The following is an 18,930-nucleotide window of genomic DNA, read 5'->3' as shown; positions in this document are numbered from 1 at the left end:
CTTTTCCTGTGGGAAAAGCCTGTGGCAGTCTAGCTCAGTTCTGCTGGAGCCATTCTAACCAGAGAAGCTTGATTACCTCAGTGACATGCACTGTGGTCACACCCATGCTGAACTCCTTCATTGACAGCCTGGGAAGCAAGGATGTGATGGGGTCCTGGGTTCTCCGCCTGGGAGAGATGATGGTCCATGATGGGATGCTGGCCTCAGAGCCAAGAGGACATTATGGGCCCCAAATGCAAATATTGTGAATTTAAGTTTTTTGGTTATTATTCTCTCATAATGGATATATTTATTTTACTCTATTCCCATAGCACCTATGACTTGCTTCTATTTGTCTTTGCTTCTCAACAACCTCTTCAGTAACTACATTGTTACCTTTCTTCCCTAATTAGAGCACCAGATTTCTGTCCTGGTCAGATTTCCTATAGCCATTCCTCAGATGTCCAACATTAGATATGAAGTACCACATCAAATGTGGCATGGTTTTCTCAAAAATCATCCTCTGAAATGTTGATACTTGCATTCATTTACTTTGGTGGTTTTTTTTTTTTTTTTTTCATATAAGTGGAATGAGAAGGGTACTACAGTTGTAATTGAAGCACTTGCCATATAAAAACTACTGTTTTATGTATATAATTTGATGGAATTCTTGGAGATACTTTCTCATTTACCCCATTTTTCATAAAAGTTTGTGATTGCAATGGATTATACCCTGGACACAGAGACATAATTTTGAACTTCCGGTGTGTAGGAATCTAGATTTAAGTGGTAGTTTGCTTAGGTGTTTTTATGTGGTATATTGCATAGGGTAAATCTGATATATTGCCTCTTCTTTGCCTTCTGTCCTCTTTCTTTCATCCCCCCTTTCCTTTATTATCTTTGTTTAATTGCACCTTTATTTTCTGTTACTGCCAACAAGACCCAGGTGGAAACTACTTTATCAGTGCATGACTGGTGGAAGAAAGAACAAAAACAATGAATGTTTCATGGATAGAGTATTTGTTTGGGAATATGAAAACATCTGGAAATGGACAGTGGTAATGGTTGCACAAAAACCAGTGTACTTGATGCCAACTGATTAGAACTGTACACCTAAGTGTTTAAAATGGTTAATATTGTTATATGGATTTAAACACAATAAAAAAGTGACAGTGGAAAGAGATTGTGAGATTTATTTCTGGTAATATCCTTTAATTCCATAATGTAATTGATGACTTGTTAGTTTTTAGAGAAATATTTTAATATTGGCCCTCAACAGTCTAGACCACAAAGGAATCCAGAAGGACTTGTGTCCAACTGGTTCCTCGAGGTGGGCCTGCTCACTTTGGTCTCCCTGCCGATCTTGAAGCAGCCCACAACCCGGCTTCAGACACTGAGCCACAATATAGGAGGAATCCTGCCCACCCAGAAGAAGTCTTGCCCTTCAGTCCCCTCTCTGAGGCAGGCCTGCAGAATTTGGGTCATGGAGGTGAACCCTAAGTTAGCCTTGTGACTTGGCTCCAATCCCTTTCAGTTGTGGTTTGAGGCCATTTATGCCTGCCAAGTGATGTGTTATGAGCCCTACCTATCCACATAACCAGAAATACTACTGCTATCTTTGGATCCTGAATTAGTACCTTGTCCTAGTGTCAGCCCTACTGACTAAGGTCCTGGAGAGATGTCTCTTCTGACCAGGGTGAAGACAAAGTCATTTGCTTTGGTAACAGGATTGTGTACCACAGACTCAATGCAGAGCTGGCAGCAGCCAGGTCTGGTCTCAATCCCTCCCACTTGACTATGATTCCAGAAGCAAAACCCATCACCCCAGAGACATGACATGAGATCGTTTTTATCCATGAAAACAGTCTATACAGTCTGAAAGACATTTGTTTAATTACAGAGACACAAATGACAAGCCCAGTTGCCTGCAGACACGGCCAGCAGACCATTAAGTAGGCTAAGTTGAGCTGACAGATGAAGGGCTTTTCTGTACTGATGTGGCACTAAAGACTGGAAGAGTGATTACTCAAACATATAGAAATAGGCAACGATCACAAGAATTAGGCAAACATGATATCATCAATGGAAGTACCTTAAGCTGAGCACCTACTGTGGTAAATGTAACATTACCAACCTTCTTATATTTACCACAAAATATTAAGACTTAAAACACTACTATAATCTAAACGGATAAGAGCATAAGCAAATGCAATACTAGTGCAGGAGTTTATTGTTTAATAAAGTTGGAGTTTTGTATCTGTAGGCCAAAAATAATTTATGATTGGTACTTAATCAATTGGCCATCTTTTCTGGGAGAAAGCGGGATTGGATCCACTACTCACCTCATATGTTAAAATATATCCTATGAGGATTAAAGAGGTCGGTGTTTTTAAATAGATTATATTTAAGAAGTAAACTATAAAATGCGTATATAATTGAGAGTTTCAAAGGACTTTTTAAAGCAAGTTAGGAAATGCAGATACAACTTTTATTTTTTAAAATGTATTTACGAGAGAGCCCACACGTGGGCTGGGGGAGCAAAGGGAGAGAGTCCCAAGCAGACTCTGTGCTGAGTGCAGAGCCCAACTCAGCTCAATCCCATGACCCTGAGATCAGGACCTGAGCTGAGACCAAGAGCTGGATGGCCAACTAACTAACTGTGCCACCCAGGAACCCATCCAGTTACGATTTTTTAAAATGCTTCTTTGCCTACATAAAAATCAAAGGATTTGTGCAGTAAAACATGAAAAACTAATGTAGCAAAATAGGTTATCAATTCAGTAGATGCACACAAAACATTTAATGATGCCCATGAACAAGTCTTGATAAATATGTTTTAAATCAGTGTTTTAGGGGCTCCTGGGTGGCTCAGTCATTTAATTGTCTGCCTTGGGCTCAGGTCATGATCCCAGGGTCCTGGCATTGAGTCCCTCATTGGGCTCCCTGCTCAGCAGAGTCTTCTCCCTTTCTCTCTGCCTGCTGTTCTACCTACTTTTGATCTTTGTCTCTTTGTGTCCAATAAATAAAATCTTAAAAAAAAATTAAAAATCAGGGCACCTGGGTAGCTCAGTGGGTTAAAGCCTCCACCTTCGGCTCAGGTCATGATCCCAGGATCTTGGGATTGAGCCCCGCGTCCAGCTCTCTGCTCAGTGGGGAGCCTGCTTCCTCCTCTCTCTCTGCCTGCCTCTCTGCCTACTTGTGATCTCTGTCTGTCAAATAAATAAATGGAATCTTTTTTTTTAAAGATTTTATTTATTTATTTGTCAGAGAGAGAATGAGCGAGAGCGAGTATAGGCAGACAGAGTGGAAGGCAGAGTCAGAGGGAGAAGCAGGCTCCCTGCAGAGCAAGGAGCCCGATGTGGGACTCGATCCCAGGACCCTGGGATCATGACCTGAGCCGAAGGCAGCTGCTTAACCAACTGAGCCACCCAGGCGTCCCAATAAATGGAATCTTAAAAAAAAAAAAATTTAAATCAGTGTTTTAAAAGATCTTTATTAACTGTGCAAAGACAGTTTTCCATTCAAAACAACAGCAAACACGATTAATGGAGTAATTTTATATTTTTAAAATTCTTATGTTTTTAAAAAAGATTTTATGTATTTATTTGACAGAGAGAAAAAGAACACAAGCAGGCAGAGAGAGAGGAGGAAGCAGGCTCCCTGCTGAGCAGAGAGCCCGATGCAGGGCTCGATCCCAGGGCCCTGAGACCAGGACCTGAGCCAAAGGCAGAGCCTTAATCCACTGAGCTACGCAGGCACCCCATATATATATTTTTTTCATTTTTAAAACAATTTTCCAACATCAGACAAGATTGGGCGCATTCAGGGTGGTATGGCCGTAGACTTTAAAAAGTATTTATTTGTTTGACACAGAGAGATCACAAGTAGGCAGAAAGGCAGGCAGAGAGAGAGGGGGAAGCTGTCTCCCTTTTGAATAGAGAGCCCGATGGGCTCAATCCCAGGACCCTGAGATCATGACCTGAGCCGAAGGTACCCAGGCGCCCCTAATGGAGAAATTTTAGAACCATTCCTGAATAAGGCAGGAATCCCCAGTGTCAGTGTTTTTTTCACAAAAAATTTTCCACAAAATGTGAAAAAAAACATGAAAAATTTATAAAATGTCATGCCATTACATTGAAAGCAAGGAACCGGGGGGGCTGGGTGGCTTGGTGGGTTAAAGCCTCTGCCTTCAGCTCAGGTCATGATCTCAGGGTCCTGGGATCCAGCCCTGAGTCAGGCTCTCTGCTCAGCGGGGAGCCTGCTTCCCTTCCCCTCTCTCTGCTGCCTCTCTGCCTACTTCTAATCTCTGTCTGTCAAATAAATAAATAAAATCTTAAAAAAAAAGGAACCAGTGATAAGAGTTTACCATTTTGTCCAATATAAAAAGAAATGAGGGGGAAATAAAGGTTGATGGAATAAGGGCAACATAGCAGTTTACGAATTAGGGGGAGATAAATACTGGGAAAAATGACATGCGAGACATAAATCCATTTTTATTAGTAATGACATATTATGGGCTAATGTTCCAAATGAAAGCAAAGGATTTTAAAATATTTCAAATAGATAAGCTCCATATACAGTATGTGTAAAAGGAGACTATTGAAAGGGCACAAGATTAACAAATTAATGAAAAACAATTTGATGTAACTACAGTACTTCACAAACTTCATGAAGAAGCAGCAGAGTAGGGGCACTATTCCCCTCTTGCTCAGAGAGGAAACCTCCTGTGGAAGAAATTTCATTACTGCATTGCAGATACTCAGCCTGGCCGCCACTGTTCTCCCTTTCCCAGAAAACCTTGACTCTATTAGAATGTCTTTCCATTTTCAAAAGTCTTGAATGTGTGATTTGACTATTCCCTTCTTCCAAGGTGTTAGGTGAACCTGTCACTATCTCACAGGTGTTGGCAGAGGAGCTGAGACTGACGTTAGAGACCAGGGCAATAACTGACTCATGGTGTAGCCAGTAACATGAGCATCAGCATGTGTAAATTGGCTCCATTGTCCCGTCTCACAGGGGTTCCAAGGGGCCCAGGTGCTGGAGAAGAACGCTGAGCTTGCAGAACACGGTTTATTTGAATCAGTCAGCAAGCAGGCTCTTTATCTTAACAGGACAGATGATGTCATCTCTCAAGATTCCACACTGCAAAGGCACATCTAACAAATGGCCCAGTGGAAGAGTGATCAGGGATTTGCATTCTTCCCAGGTAAAAAAGTGAATGAGAGCAAGAGAAAAAGGTGAACAGATAATTCCCACTGAAGCTGTAAAACATGTGTGAAGTTTGATTTGGATTATTAGAATGGTTTCATTAAGCCTCAAAAAGTGTCATCAAGCAGCTGCAGCCCTGATGGCCACACATGACATAAACCAACCCAACACTTCTCTGCATCAGAGCTGTATGAATTTGTATCACTAAGGCTGTTTTCACAGCACATGGATTGAATGATTAGCACAGAGCCAGACCCCATCACCACGACTCCTTGGAGCTTGAGCTCCAGATGGTAAGGATGTTTTGCCAGGCTGTGGTGTTGGGTATAGGAACGGAAGAGCACATTCATTGTCCTCACTCACCCTCCTAATACACAGCTTGAATAGAAGGCCTTCCCAGTTGGCAGGGGTGTGTTCATAGGGCATGTACTCATGCTGCCTCTTGGTACAAGGTGTAATCTCACCTCTTCTCCACTCATTCCATGCATCATCCTGAGATTCCATGAGATAGGATCCGACGAGAGGGGCACAAGGTCTTCTTTCCAAAATTGAGACATGTTTTGCGTACCCTACCCTGGCCAGTATGATTCAGTGTAGATGGACTCCATGAGCAGTTTGAACAGTGATGCCCTGAGGCACTGTGCTTGAAATGTAAGACCAAGTCAATCCAGTAAGAGTATTCAGGTGGGTAGAAGATAGTAAGGACAATAAAGTGTGAATCATGTAGGCCCACTTTTGGGCGGGATGCAACATGGAAGGTGTAACCACTAGACTCGCCTGGCCAGGCCAATCAGGGCAAAGATACATCATGCCCCCAGAAAAGGTTGGGACACAATGATAAATGTTTAAAACAGACCTTACAACCACCCACAAGACTAATGCCTGTCAACAGACATAAGATTCTTGTTTTTAAAAGTATTTGAGAGAGCATACAGGAGCAGGGGTGTGGGGGCATTGGGGAGAGAAGCCCCAAGCAGATGCCCTGCTGAGTGCAGAGCCCAATGAGAGGCTCAATCCCAAGACTCATGAGATCACGACCTGAGCCAAAACCAAGAGTCAGACACCCAAACAACTGAGCCACCGAGGCGCCCCCTCACATTCTTTATATCCATAGTGTTTTAATTCAGTTTGAATTCAAATGGGATTTTTAAAAAAGATTTTATTTATTTGACAGACAGAGATCACAAGTAGGCAGAGAGGCAGGCAAGCAGGCTCCCTGATGAGCAGAAGGCCCAGTGCAGGGCTCCAACCCAGGACCCTGACATGACCTGAGCCGAAGGCAGAGGTTTAACCCACGGAGCCACCCAAGCGCCCTTCAATTGGATTAAAACATGAATAATTTTGGAAGGGTTTTCTATATTCCTTACATTTGAAGTACTTCTCCAGAGTACAATGTTTTATATTTACCAAGAGAAAAATAACTAATGAAAACTGAATGATAAGCTATTGTTTCAACAGTTTTAACTAATGAAGGTTTTCCCACATTCCTTACACTTATAAGGGTTTTCTCCAGTATGAATTCTTAAAAGGTTGTGCTACTTTTGAGGCAACAATAAAAGCTCTCCCACTTTTATTAGTCATAGTAATTCTCTCCAGTGTGAGTATGTATGTAAGTGATAAAGTGGAAACTGGCAAATGCTTTCCCACACACAGACTACCCTCAGTTTCTCTCCATTGTGAGTTCTGAGAGGATTAATAAAACACGAAGAAGCAGTAAAGGCTCTCCTGTTTGTCACATTTAAAAGGCTTCTCCATGAAAGAGGCAGCTCCAGATCTGTAGCTGAATGATAAGCTATTGTTTCAACAGTTTTAAACACAGAAAATAAAGTTGTCTGGGTGTTTAACTCTCCTAGGTATGTAGAACAAATAAATAAATAAATAAAAATAAAAATAAAAGGCTTTTCCATAGTGTGAGCTTGTAGTATGTTCCGTATGTTTTGAGAATGCAGTATAGGCTTTCCCACATTCCTTACACTGGTAGCACTTTATTCCAGTGTGATTAAGACATGAGGAAATCTTTCCACATTCTTACATACAAAGGTACTCTCTTCAGTATCAGATCTTGTATATCTCTTAAAATTGGGAGATGTAACAAAGGCTTCTCACTCCCTTACATTTATATTTATAGGGTTTCTCTCCTGTCAATTCACATGTGTATGTAAAGGTTTGCATAACAAGGAATATTTTCACCACATTCCTCACATTCATAAATCTGTTAGCAGTGGAAGTTTCTTCATGCACTCGTGAAGAACAGGTCTCACCTTCCTTGCTTTCACAGGTTTTTTTCTTCTCCATTGTGAGTTGTCATTTGTCCTTTGAAGTAAGACTGATCACAGAAGGCCTTCCCACTGTCACTGCATGTGAAGGTTTTCTCTTGGGTGTTGGTTTTCCAGTTCAAAATATTTGGAGTCAGATGGTTTTTTCTGTGTTGTTTAAACCCAGGAAGTCTGTCTCCACTACAGGGTTTCTCCTGCAGAGAAAGGAAGCCTTTTCCATATTCCTTACTCTCGAAAGTGTTCTCTCCATTCTGAGTTCTCCTGTGTCTAAAGGTATGAGCATTCACTCAAGTCTTTCTGGCACTGCTCACAAAGATTTCCCATTCAACATGATTTCTTGCCTGTAGGAGAATAGATGAATGATGCTTCACAAAGATTTCTAAGTCATTAATTGACCCTACCTGTATCAAAATAGAAATAGCATTGCAGTGTTGATTAGGATTCATACCATTTCCAGTGCATTTATATACCTCCTGCCTTGTTCGTTTCTTTCCAGCTGGGATGACAGATTCCTTCTGCCAGCACAGTGGGCCATCTTTTAAAATCCTAGAGGGATTCCTTTTGTTTCATGGAATTTCAATTTTTTTTTTTTTTTAAACGATTTCATTTGTGAGAGAGAGCAAGCATGCACTAGTGGGGTGAACAGCAGGCAGAGGGAGAAGCAGGCTCCCCGCTGAGCAAGGATGCCAATGTGGGACTCAATCCCAGGACTCTGGGATCATGACCAGAGTAGAAGGCTGATGTTTAACCGACTGAGCCACCTAGGCCTCCCTGTTTCAGGGAATTGTTTTCAAAACTCAACATCCATTTATATATGTGGGAATGAATACTTGTTGGAATTGTGAAGTGACAAGTTTCGAGGTAGATTTAGTATATCCCCAAATTCATCACACTGAGGATATCTCACAAGAAAAATTGTTTTGTCTTTGGAAAATGTCCCTTATCTCAAATGTCTATCACTCGTGCTAATATTCTAGCTAAGGAAAAGCTCAATATTTTCCAAGTATGGGAAATAAAAAAATACTTTATAAGCTTTCAATATAAACTTGCAGTGTTTCTATTCTATTGGATGTTTTTTCCCCAAAATATTCTGCCAAATTACTGAGTATTTGGTTTTACGCTGCACTTTGTTTGAAAGTAAGAGAGAATAACAAATATAAGAAATTATCAAAATACATGTAGGTTAAAGGAGTTAAAAATAGTGAGGTTCATTTGAATTTGTTACAAAATTAAACATGCCAAAAACCAGTACAATGGATTTGAAGAGTTTGGCTATGTCAACTATTTATTTTTTTAAAAGATTTTTATTTTATTTATTTATTTAACAGAGAGAGAGAGAGACTGACTGAGAGGTCACAGGTAGGCAGAGAGACAGGGGAAGCAGGCTCCCTGCTGGGCAGAGAGGCTGATGGGCCGAAGGCAGAGGCTTAACCCACTAAGCCACCTAGGTGCCCCAACAATTTAGTAATGATGTTAAGAAGTTGGTGAAAAAAAGACTCTGAAATTAAACAACATGATTCTCTTCAAGGGCAGTATCGCTCATGATGCCCTTCTCTGATTACAGCTGAGTGAGAATCACTGTGGCACTGTATGGCAACCGTGTCTGTTCATGTGGATTAACTTGAATGCAGAGATATTCGGGAATTTCAAGCTAGAATGGAATGAATTCCAGTCAGGTAAATGGGGCAATTACAGTCATCTCTGGTATTCAGTCTTCTTTCTTTTCTCCTAGGTTTTCCTTCTAAGGACATGTTGTTCTTTCTTGAAACAAGGATAGAAGCAGAAAAGATGAAGACTGAATGTTTAACAGGTTCTTCTTAGGTAAGAAAAAAGCTGATACTTCAATAAAAATAACATGTTACATCTAGCAGATACATATATTTCCTTATAGGTAGACCTGTTTCCACAGTTTCCTAAAGGAAGAGTCACTCTGAGCCCTGTTGAATTTTCTCACAAAGTACAGCTTATCAGAATGAGAGAATACCAAATAAACCCAGTATCTGCATTTCATAAAGGCAACTACATGTTATTTTGGCAGGTGCTTATATGATGAGGCTCAAAGTGTGCATTCCTTGGTTTATAAATTCATCAGTGCTTACAGGTATCTCTTTTCTCAGGAGTTTGCTGCAAGAAGAAAACCGGACAAGAGCTTTTATTATTTATTTATTTAAAAAGATTTTATTTATTTATTTGAGAGAGAAAGAGAGAGAGCATGGGAGGGGAGAGATTCAGAGGGAGAAGCAGACTTCCCACTGAGCAGGCAGTGCAATGTGGGACTCGATCCCAGGACTCCAGGATCATGACCTAAGCTGAGAGATAGGACTGTGGCACACATTCATTCTGAAACATTCCTCACTTGTATGGTACCCCAGCATGTACTCCCAGCCTCTAAGGCTATATAATAACACATCTTTAGAGTCACAGGATTGTGGAGATCTTTCTGTCTTGTGGCTACCTAAGCCATACTTCTGTGAGTCTCCTTAATAAACCATTTCTCATCAAACTATACTTGTTTGCCTTCTTTGGTCTTATATCTCCTTTGGCTTTGGAGTTTGTTTTGCATATACCTTTCAGAAAACATTGCTAAACACTCTTCTCTCTGTTGATAACTCACTCATGGTTGATATACTTCATTCCTGGCTTCAGTGAAGCCTCTAACACATAAACTTAGAGAAGTCTAAAAGCTCTTGTCCAGGGGTGCCTGGGTGGCTCAGGTTCCGACTTCAGGACTCTGTATTGTGCAGGAAGAACCTAAAGCAGTGTCTTTGAAAAAGGGCATCAACAAGGACTTATTATGGGACATATTCTAGGCAATCATCCTGCAAAGCTGAGGGTGAAATCTGCTGGAATGCTGCACTATATGAATTAAGATTATTTCAGAGCAGATCAAGACTGTTAAGTGGACAGGGCCTTCTCCATCTCTCTGGAGATCAGGTTATTTGAAGTGGGGTTCATATTAATCAATCAATCAATCAAAAATATTGATTAGTAACAATTCAACAGGATCAATTACTTTTTCTGTGCAGATGACATGCATGAAAGCTACTATAACAGGATGGTGTACAAGAGATTATTAATATCAACTGCCAATAACTGAGGACTGTTACATATCAGATGTCTCATTAGAGTTTTGAGCTCACACATATGTGGAAAAATTTGTGTATCTGAATCTGTTTCTTTTAACGATTTTATTTTTAAGTCATCTCTACACCCAACATGGGGCTCAAACTCACAACCCTGAGATCAAGAATCGCATGCTCTACCCGCTGAGCCAGTCAAGCATCCTTCCCCACCTTTTCTTAAAAAAAAATTTTTTTTTAAAGATATTTTTTATTTATTTGACAGACAGAGAGAGAGCGGACACACATAGTCAGAGAGGCAGGCAGAGAGAGAGGAGGAAGCAGGCTCAATCCTAGGACCCTGAGATCATGACCTGAGCCGCAGGCAGAGGCCTTAACCCACTGAGCCACCCAGGTGTCCCTTAAACCCTTAAAAAAGATTTTAAGTGTGAATCTATTCATTCAACTGTAATGATCTAAACACAAATAAAACATATCTGTTAAAATTTAGTGTCCAATGAATTTTTAACTTTGAATGAAGAAAATAATGCAAAGCATCTAAATTTTTGGTACTGAGTGCATACTGCAGTAACTACTTTATATAATAAAGAAGTAAAATATTCTTCAAAATAATACTAGCTTTTTCATTTTTGTTCATTGTAGATACTGAAAATAATTATGTTCATGGTCTACACATACTTTTACTGGACAGCACTGGTCGAGGCTGTGGCTGAGTATATAAAGGAAAAAAAAATTCATTTCTGTCAATATCACTGAGCTTGCCTCCTTGGATGGGAAGCTTGAAGCTTGTTCATTTCAATTCTTACTGAGGATTTATTCCTTTCTTCTGTTCAGTAAATAGTAAGTTATGTCTGTGGCAGATACTCATGAGAACAGTTACATATACGGAAAATGTCCCAGACATAAAAGATCCAACATTCCTAGCGTAGAAGATAGACAATAAAGTAATAACTGACTTATCAATTCATAAGTGACATGGGAAAATAAACAGATAGGGGGAAAAAAAGGGTGTCCTATATACACACCCCACATAGATTCTGTTGGTTTCTGGGCAAGACAATGGAGAAAAAGAGAATCATTAGCTCTTCCATATTTAACCCAAAAAGATTAGAAAAGGAATGCCAAAGTTTTTACAAAATAACTCAGAACAGGTTCAAGTGCTGAAGCTCCCACAGGTGTTGGTTGGAACCTCCGATCAAACAGATGTGTGCTTCCCCTTGCCTTGACAGAGGGGCAAGTCCATGCCACACTTTGCTCAACATGTGTGCATTTTGTGTGTCTTTTCAGACAACCGCCATTTCATATTTTGTATCTGTTCTGTTTTCTATTTAATTTGCCTTTATGTTTCTTCATTTTGCCACAGACTTCCTTTATGTTTGTTTTTTAACTGTCTATATTTTATGCCTAACTTTCTAAAAAAAGATGATTTCTTTGAGAGAGAGATCGCAAGTAGGCAGAGAAGCTTCCCCCTCCCCCCGCCTGCCTGCCTCTCTGCCTACTAGTGATCTCTATCAAATAAATAAAATCTAAAAAAAAAAAAGTATATTAACTTCTACGTGAACGTAATGGATCAGAAGCGAAGAACGCGCAAAAAATAAAGTCAAACCGTCAGATAAAACATTCCTTTGCATCCAAGAGGAAAACAGGCCCATGGGAACCAGCTCCCCCCACAGTGCTCACCTGAGTGCGCCGGAACCGCGTGGTCCGTGAGGACGCGAGGTCACCGCCAGAATCTACCAACTCGGCGGATGAAGCTCTTTTCCCCCTGCAGAAAAGTAACAAAAGTTGCTTCACAGGCTCCTGAAGAGGGAAGCAGTGTATGAACCGACCCCCAAGAAGCACCCTTCTATTTCCTGAGAAGCTACTCCCGAGGCCCTCTTGTTTGTCATCCCTACACCCAAGGTAAGGCCTGAACTCACCACCCCAAGATCGAGTGGCTCGCTCCACTCACTGAGCCCGCCAGGCTCTGCACGGGCCAGGTCTCTTTAAGCAGGCACCTGGGAGGCCCGAGACACTTGTCCTTTAAATGCCACCTTCCAGTCCCCCAGGCCCTTCCCTCTCCCTCGTGTTAGCCTCCAGACGCTGGCAGGCGCGCACTCACAGCCAAAGCGAAACCAGACCAGCGGCGGAAAAGACCCCGGCGCCTGCGTGATCTCACTTCCGCTTCCCGCCTGAGGTCGGAAGGGGCGGGCCCCCGCGGGCGGCCATCAGCCTCGTTGTACCATCTCAGGCGGGAGAGCGCTGGTTTCCTCCCGCCTGGGTGTGGGGGGCAGGGCTGGGCGAGGCCCCGGGGCGGGGACAGAATGGGATCCAGAGACTAGGCGGAAGTTAGGACCCGCACCATGGGCGGGGCTGCAGGGCCGAATAGACCCAGTGCCTGTCTGCACTGCTTAATATTTAAGCTGGAAGGGCGAGTGTGTGGGGCGTCGACCCCACAATAAGCTCGGGAGAACTGCCTCCCCTCCCCTTGTTCCTGGACCCTTTACAAGGATTCTCCCCTATCTAACGTTCTTGCCAATCCTTAAAGTGGTCTAGCTCCTCCAGTCAGTCCCTTCTTTAGGTCTTTGAGCACCATGCTAAACTCCAGTAAGTGATTCCTTTAGATTTTCAATGTAATGGCATTTTCTGCAAATCTGTCCCCCCCGCCATAATAATTCTTTTTATTTATTTATTTTTAAATACAATTGATACCGGACATTCTTCACTTCTCAGGAATATATCTGAAGTTTCTCCAGTAATCATGTTCTCTGTGGTTGCTGTGATTTTCAGTGGATGACCTTTTCGGAGTTAATAAAGATGTTTAAGCCCTGATCTTAATGACATTTTATTGAGTTGTTCATGTGCATTATCAAATGTCTTATACATCTATAACTATTTTGCTAGGTTGTTTCATGTGTTGCTGTACAGAATACTATATGTAGCCAAATAATCTATTTTTTAAAAAAATATTTTAAGATTTTAGAGAGAGAGAGAGAGAGCGAGAGACAATGAGTGGGGAGAAGCAGACCCCGCAGTGAACAGGGAGCCTGAGATGGGGCTCAATCCCAGGACCCTGAGACCAGGACAGGAGCTGAAGGCAGCTGTCTAACCGACTGAGCTTCCCAGAGGCCCCAAAATAATTTGTTTCTTGCCTTTAAATGTCCAAACTATATACTGAATTTGTTTCTCACATTTATTAAAGACATTTTTTTAAAGATTTTATTTATTTATTTGACAGAGAGAGATCACAAGTAGGCAGAGAGACAGGCAGAGAGAGAGAGAGAGGAGGAAGCAGGCTCCCCGCCGAGCAGAGAGCCTGACGCGGGACTCGATCCCAGGACCCCGAGATCATGACCCGAGCCGAAGGCAGCGGCTTAACCCACTGAGCCACCCAGGCGCCCCAAGACATTTTTTTTTTTTTTAAGATTTTTTTATTTGAGTGAGCGAGAGAGGGAGAGAAGGAACAGGGAGAAGGACGGAGGGTGAGGGAGAAGCAGGTTCCAAGCTGAGCAGGGAGCCCCTGCTGGGCTCAATCCCAGGACCCTGGAATCATGGGAGCTGAAGGAAGCCGCTTAACCGACTGAGCTTCCCAGGTGCCCCTATTAAAGACATTTGAATTTTTAATCCTCGTGGAGTTGATTTCACCAAGTGGTGTGGGGTAGTGGATCTGGTTATTTTATTTCCTACAGAAAACATGGCCAGTTGTGGTACCACTTACCAGTAAACTTTTCTTGACCTAGTCATGTGAAATTCCATCTCAATTAAATAAATTACTATATGAATATTTAGTGGTAAAAATATAAGAGCTGCTAATATATGTTGCAACTTACTGCTCTAGGTGCTTCAGAGATAAGACTTTTTTTTATGCTTTTAATGATACAGCTATGCCATGATTTTTTTCTTTTTTTTTTTTGAATAGCTTTATTGACCTATAATTCACATAACCTACAATTTGTGCATTTGAAACTTAAACATTCAATGTTTTTTTTAAAAATTAAATTCCAGAGTTGTGCAACTAGCACAATTTTAGAACTTTTTTGTCACTCCAAAAGAATCATTCCTTTGGCTATCATCCTATTTTCTTCCTCTCTTAGTGAATAGGTTACCATGAATGTATTTTCTCACTCTAAAGATTTGCCTTTTCTGGACATTTCATGTAAATGAAATCATAAAATCCTTTGCTGATAGCTTCTTTTCACTTAGCATGTTTTCAAGGTTCATATGTATTGTAGTATGCATCATTTTAAATTACTGAATGATATTCCTTTGTATGGATATACTACATGTTATTAATATATTTATCAATTGATGCACATTTAGGTTGTTTACACTTTGTGGGTATTATGAGTACTGCTGCTCTGAACATTCACATATTTTTGTGTGTCTGCAGACATATTTTAATTTATCCTGGGTATTGTATTAGAATTCCCCAGAGAAATAGAACATATAGCCCTGAAATTTATGGTGAGTTCAGAAGGATCTATTATATATACACACATACAATGGACACAACATACTTTATACATACTTATACACATACAACATGACTTTTTATATAAGGAACTACTTACATAACTATGAGAGCTGAGAAATCTCTCAATCTACGAGAACTATGAAAGTAGGTGGTACCTTTCAAACACTCCAGAGCCAGACTGCCCACAATGTAGATTTCAGTCCCTGTCTCAAAGCCCAAGAAGAGGAATACCAAGAGCAGGAGAAGATCACTATCCCAGTTCAACAATCAGACAGAAAAAGAGAATACAGTCGTCCTCTGCATTTTCGTCCATTTAGGCCCTAAATCCCATTGGATGATATCTGTCCATGTTGAGGAGGGTGATATGCTATGCTTAGTCTATTGATTTAAATGTGAAACTCCTGGAACATGCCAACAGGCACTACCAAAAATGACATTAATGAGATATCTAGGTATTTCATGACACAGTCTAGCTGACACACGAAATTAATTAATAGGTATCTACCTAGGACTGGAATTGCTGGGTCAAATAGTAATCATATATTTGACATTTTTAAGTACTATCAGATTGTTTTCCAAAGTGGCTGCACCACTTTATACTTTACCCATCAGTATATGAGGTATATGAGCTATTTCCCAATGTCATTTGTTAATTTTTTTTTATTAGCCATTCTAAATGGTAAGAAGTGGTATCTCCTGGGATGCCTGGGTGGCTCAGTTGGTTAAGCAGCTGCCTTTGGCTCAGGTCATGATCCCAGCGTCCTGGGATCGAGTCCCACATCGGGCTCCTTGCTCAGCAGGGAGCCTGCTTCTCCCTCTGCCTCTGCCTGCCATTCTATCTGCCTGTGCTCGCTCTCTCCCCTCTCTCTCTGATAAATAAATAAAATCTTTAAAAATAAAAAAAAGAAGTGGTATCTCCTTGTGATTTGGGTCATTTTTCTACCAGTGATGTTGATGACTAGTGGTAACTTTTCATGTATTTGTTGCTATTTGTTATGTCCTTGGAGAAATGTCTCTTCAAATCTCTTGTCTTTTCTAAAATTGAATTATTTGTCTTTTCATTGTTTAGTAAGAGTTATTTATATATTCTGCATGGAAGTTTCTTTTTGCATATATGAATTGCAAATATTTTCTACTATTCCATGGGTTGTCTTTCACTTTCTTGATGTGTTCTTTGGAGTACAAAAGTATTTAAATGTTGATGATGGACCTCTTAAGTACAAAAGATCTTAATTTTGATAAACTAAAATTTATCTATTTTTTTCTTTGATTGCAAGTGTTTTTGGTATCACATCTAAGAAACCATTGCCAAATTCAATGTCAAGAAGCTTTCCTCCTATGCTTTCTTCTGGGAATTTTGCAGTTTTGTCTTTGGTTGATCTTTGGTCCATTTGTTTTTTTTATATAGTAAGAGATGGAAAGCAGTAACATTCCAGTGCTTCGTCACATATGGCTGGCAGTTCCATTTGCATAGTCCAGGAACTCTCGACTGCTCTTTACTTGGTTAATACCAAAAGATAAGATATAGCTATTTATCCTAAATTTTTGAGATAGGCAAAATGGAATTATTAAGTGGAGAAGCAGTAGAGATAAGTACCTCTTTATTATGCTTATATAATAAGTTTTATTTTTTTTTAAGATTTTATTTGAGAGAGAGATCATGAGAGGGGAGAAGGTCAGGAAGAAGCAGACTCCCCGCCAAGCTGGGGGCCCAATGTGGGACTGGATCCCAGTACCCCAGGATCATGACCCGAGCTGAAGGCACTCGCTTAGCCAACTGAGCCACCCATCCACCCCGTATAATAAGTTTTAAATCCTGAAAGCCAGTTTTTACACCTACTGAGGCATATTAATTTTTTTAACCAAGTATCCACAGAATCATTTTATCAAGGAATAAAGCCAAAGACCTTAATTTAAATTTATTTTTCATGGTTGTCAGGGCCTTGATGATTAAGATGGGATAATTTAGGGTGATGGTTACAATACTTATGGGAAATTTAGACATTACTACAATTACAGTGGGGTACACCTATTTTCTTCTATTTTAATTATTTTTTTGATTATAGGAGAAATGTTTAAATTTAATGGGGTCCCCAAGTATAGCTATAATTTGAGCCCTAGTATTGATAACAATTTATGAAGCCCTGTCAATTAGTGTATTTTAGCAATGTTATATTTAATTTAGAACTTAAATTGTGGAGGTGCAAAAGCCTTGGTGACCCTTTTATCTTTGTAATATGTAAATTCTTTAATATATAAATTTTGTTGTTTATTTGTTGCATATATAGTTATATATAAAACTTATGTAAGTTTTAAACATATATTTATTTGACAGAGAGAAATCACAAGTAGATGGAGAGGCAGGCAGAGAGAGAGGGGGAAGCAGGCTCCCTGCTGAGCAAAGAGCCCGATGCGGGACTCGATCCCAGGACCCTGAGATCATGACCTGAGCCGAAGGCAGCGGCTTAACCCACTGAGCCACCCAGGCGCCCCTGTAAGTTTTTAACATATAAACCTTAATATATAACTAAGTTTTCAATTGATTCAAATTATGGATCTTTGTTTAGTTTAGTTGTGTGTAGTGTATATTTATAATTTACATATATACATGTCTATATTAAATGTTGGAAATGTACATAATTTACTTTACCTTTTGTTTTCTCCTCTGTATCTATGGGTTTATTTTTTGTTATTTTTAAATGAGTAAGCAATTGAAGACTAACATTATGTTTATAGACCTGACAGTTGCTTGGTACAGAAGACTTAAAGTTCCTGTTCTTTGGGAAGGGAGGGATTACTTGTAGTCATATAGAGCCCCTGCTGCTATACCTTTTTTCTTCTGGTCTCTCACCTTTCCCTATTTTTTTTTTTTTCTTTATGTATTTACCTATAAGCTCCTGATGGTATTGAGTGGACCTTTGCTATGCACAGTGACCTCCCTTTCTAGACTGTGCCTTTCAACCTCAGAGGGACTGGAATCTCTCTCCAAGAGAGCAATATGGGGGAATCCCAATTTTATAACATTCGGTTTTCAAGAAGATGCTCTTACATGTTGATAGGCAGTGGCACTCGAAAGCCCACGTACATTGACCAGGAGATTTACAAACGGGTTTGAGTTGAGAAACCTCCCGAGATTTTTTAAGGGGAGTAGGGAAAAATGTTCTTACCCTTTTCCCTTTTTCATGAAACATGGATCTCATCTCCCACCAGGTAGGCAGGGGAACAAATCACAACAGAAGCAAAGTGAGGAATAACAGGGACATATGTGATGGCTGCTGAGGACCTCCTGATCTCTTTGGCCCCCACCGGAGATGTAGTGGCTGAGGAGATCCCCCTTGGTGTTGCAGGGACCACCACTCCACAGTGCTGAGGAGAGGTAAGTCGTTTCTGGTTGTCCTCACATACTGGTAAGAGAAAATGTTATCAGCAAAGTCAATTGTTTGCATTTATACCAAGTGAATTAAAACATTATTAGGGGAGCAAAGTGGGGGAGAATATAAGAATGAAAGGACAAGGATCCCTGCTTGGCTCAGTTGGTTAAGTGTCTGCCTTCGGCTTAGGTCATGATACCAATGGGATCCTGGGATCCTGGGGTTCTGGGATTGAGCCCCACATCAGGTTCCCTGCTCAGTGGAGAGTCTGCTTCCCCCTCTCCCCACTGTTCATGCTTTCTCTCTCTCTAATAAACAAATAAACCTTAAAAAAAAAAAGAATGAAAGGACAATTTATCAGAAATATAAAATGAAGGGCACCTGGGTGGCTCAGTCTGTTAAGCATCTGCCTTAGATTCAGGTCATGATTCCAGGATTGAGCCCCACATTGGGCTCCCAGCTCAGCAGGGAGCTTATTGGCAGTGGCACTCGAAAGCCCACGTACATTGACCAGGAGATTTACAAACGAGTTTGAGTTGAGAAACCTCCCGAGATTTTTTAAG

The 18,930-nt window shown here is 40.7% G+C and overlaps 1 long non-coding RNA gene across 1 annotated transcript; it reads right to left on the bottom strand.

The window, feature by feature from the left end:
• Positions 1-6,328: 6,328 nt before the first annotated feature.
• On the bottom strand, positions 6,329-12,671 carry LOC131823488 (uncharacterized). The gene is made up of 3 exons (XR_009350587.1): positions 12,463-12,671; positions 12,224-12,308; positions 6,329-7,804 (listed from the first exon to the last, which is right to left on the bottom strand). It is a non-coding gene; the product is annotated as an uncharacterized LOC131823488 (long non-coding RNA).
• Positions 12,672-18,930: the final 6,259 nt, after the last annotated feature.

The sequence above is a fragment of the Mustela lutreola genome, chromosome 2, assembly GCF_030435805.1.
Source record: "Mustela lutreola isolate mMusLut2 chromosome 2, mMusLut2.pri, whole genome shotgun sequence".
Classification (NCBI taxonomy): Eukaryota; Metazoa; Chordata; class Mammalia; order Carnivora; family Mustelidae; genus Mustela; species Mustela lutreola.
The sequence above is the reverse complement of the archived record's forward strand: the minus strand, read 5'-3'. Positions and strand labels throughout refer to the sequence as shown.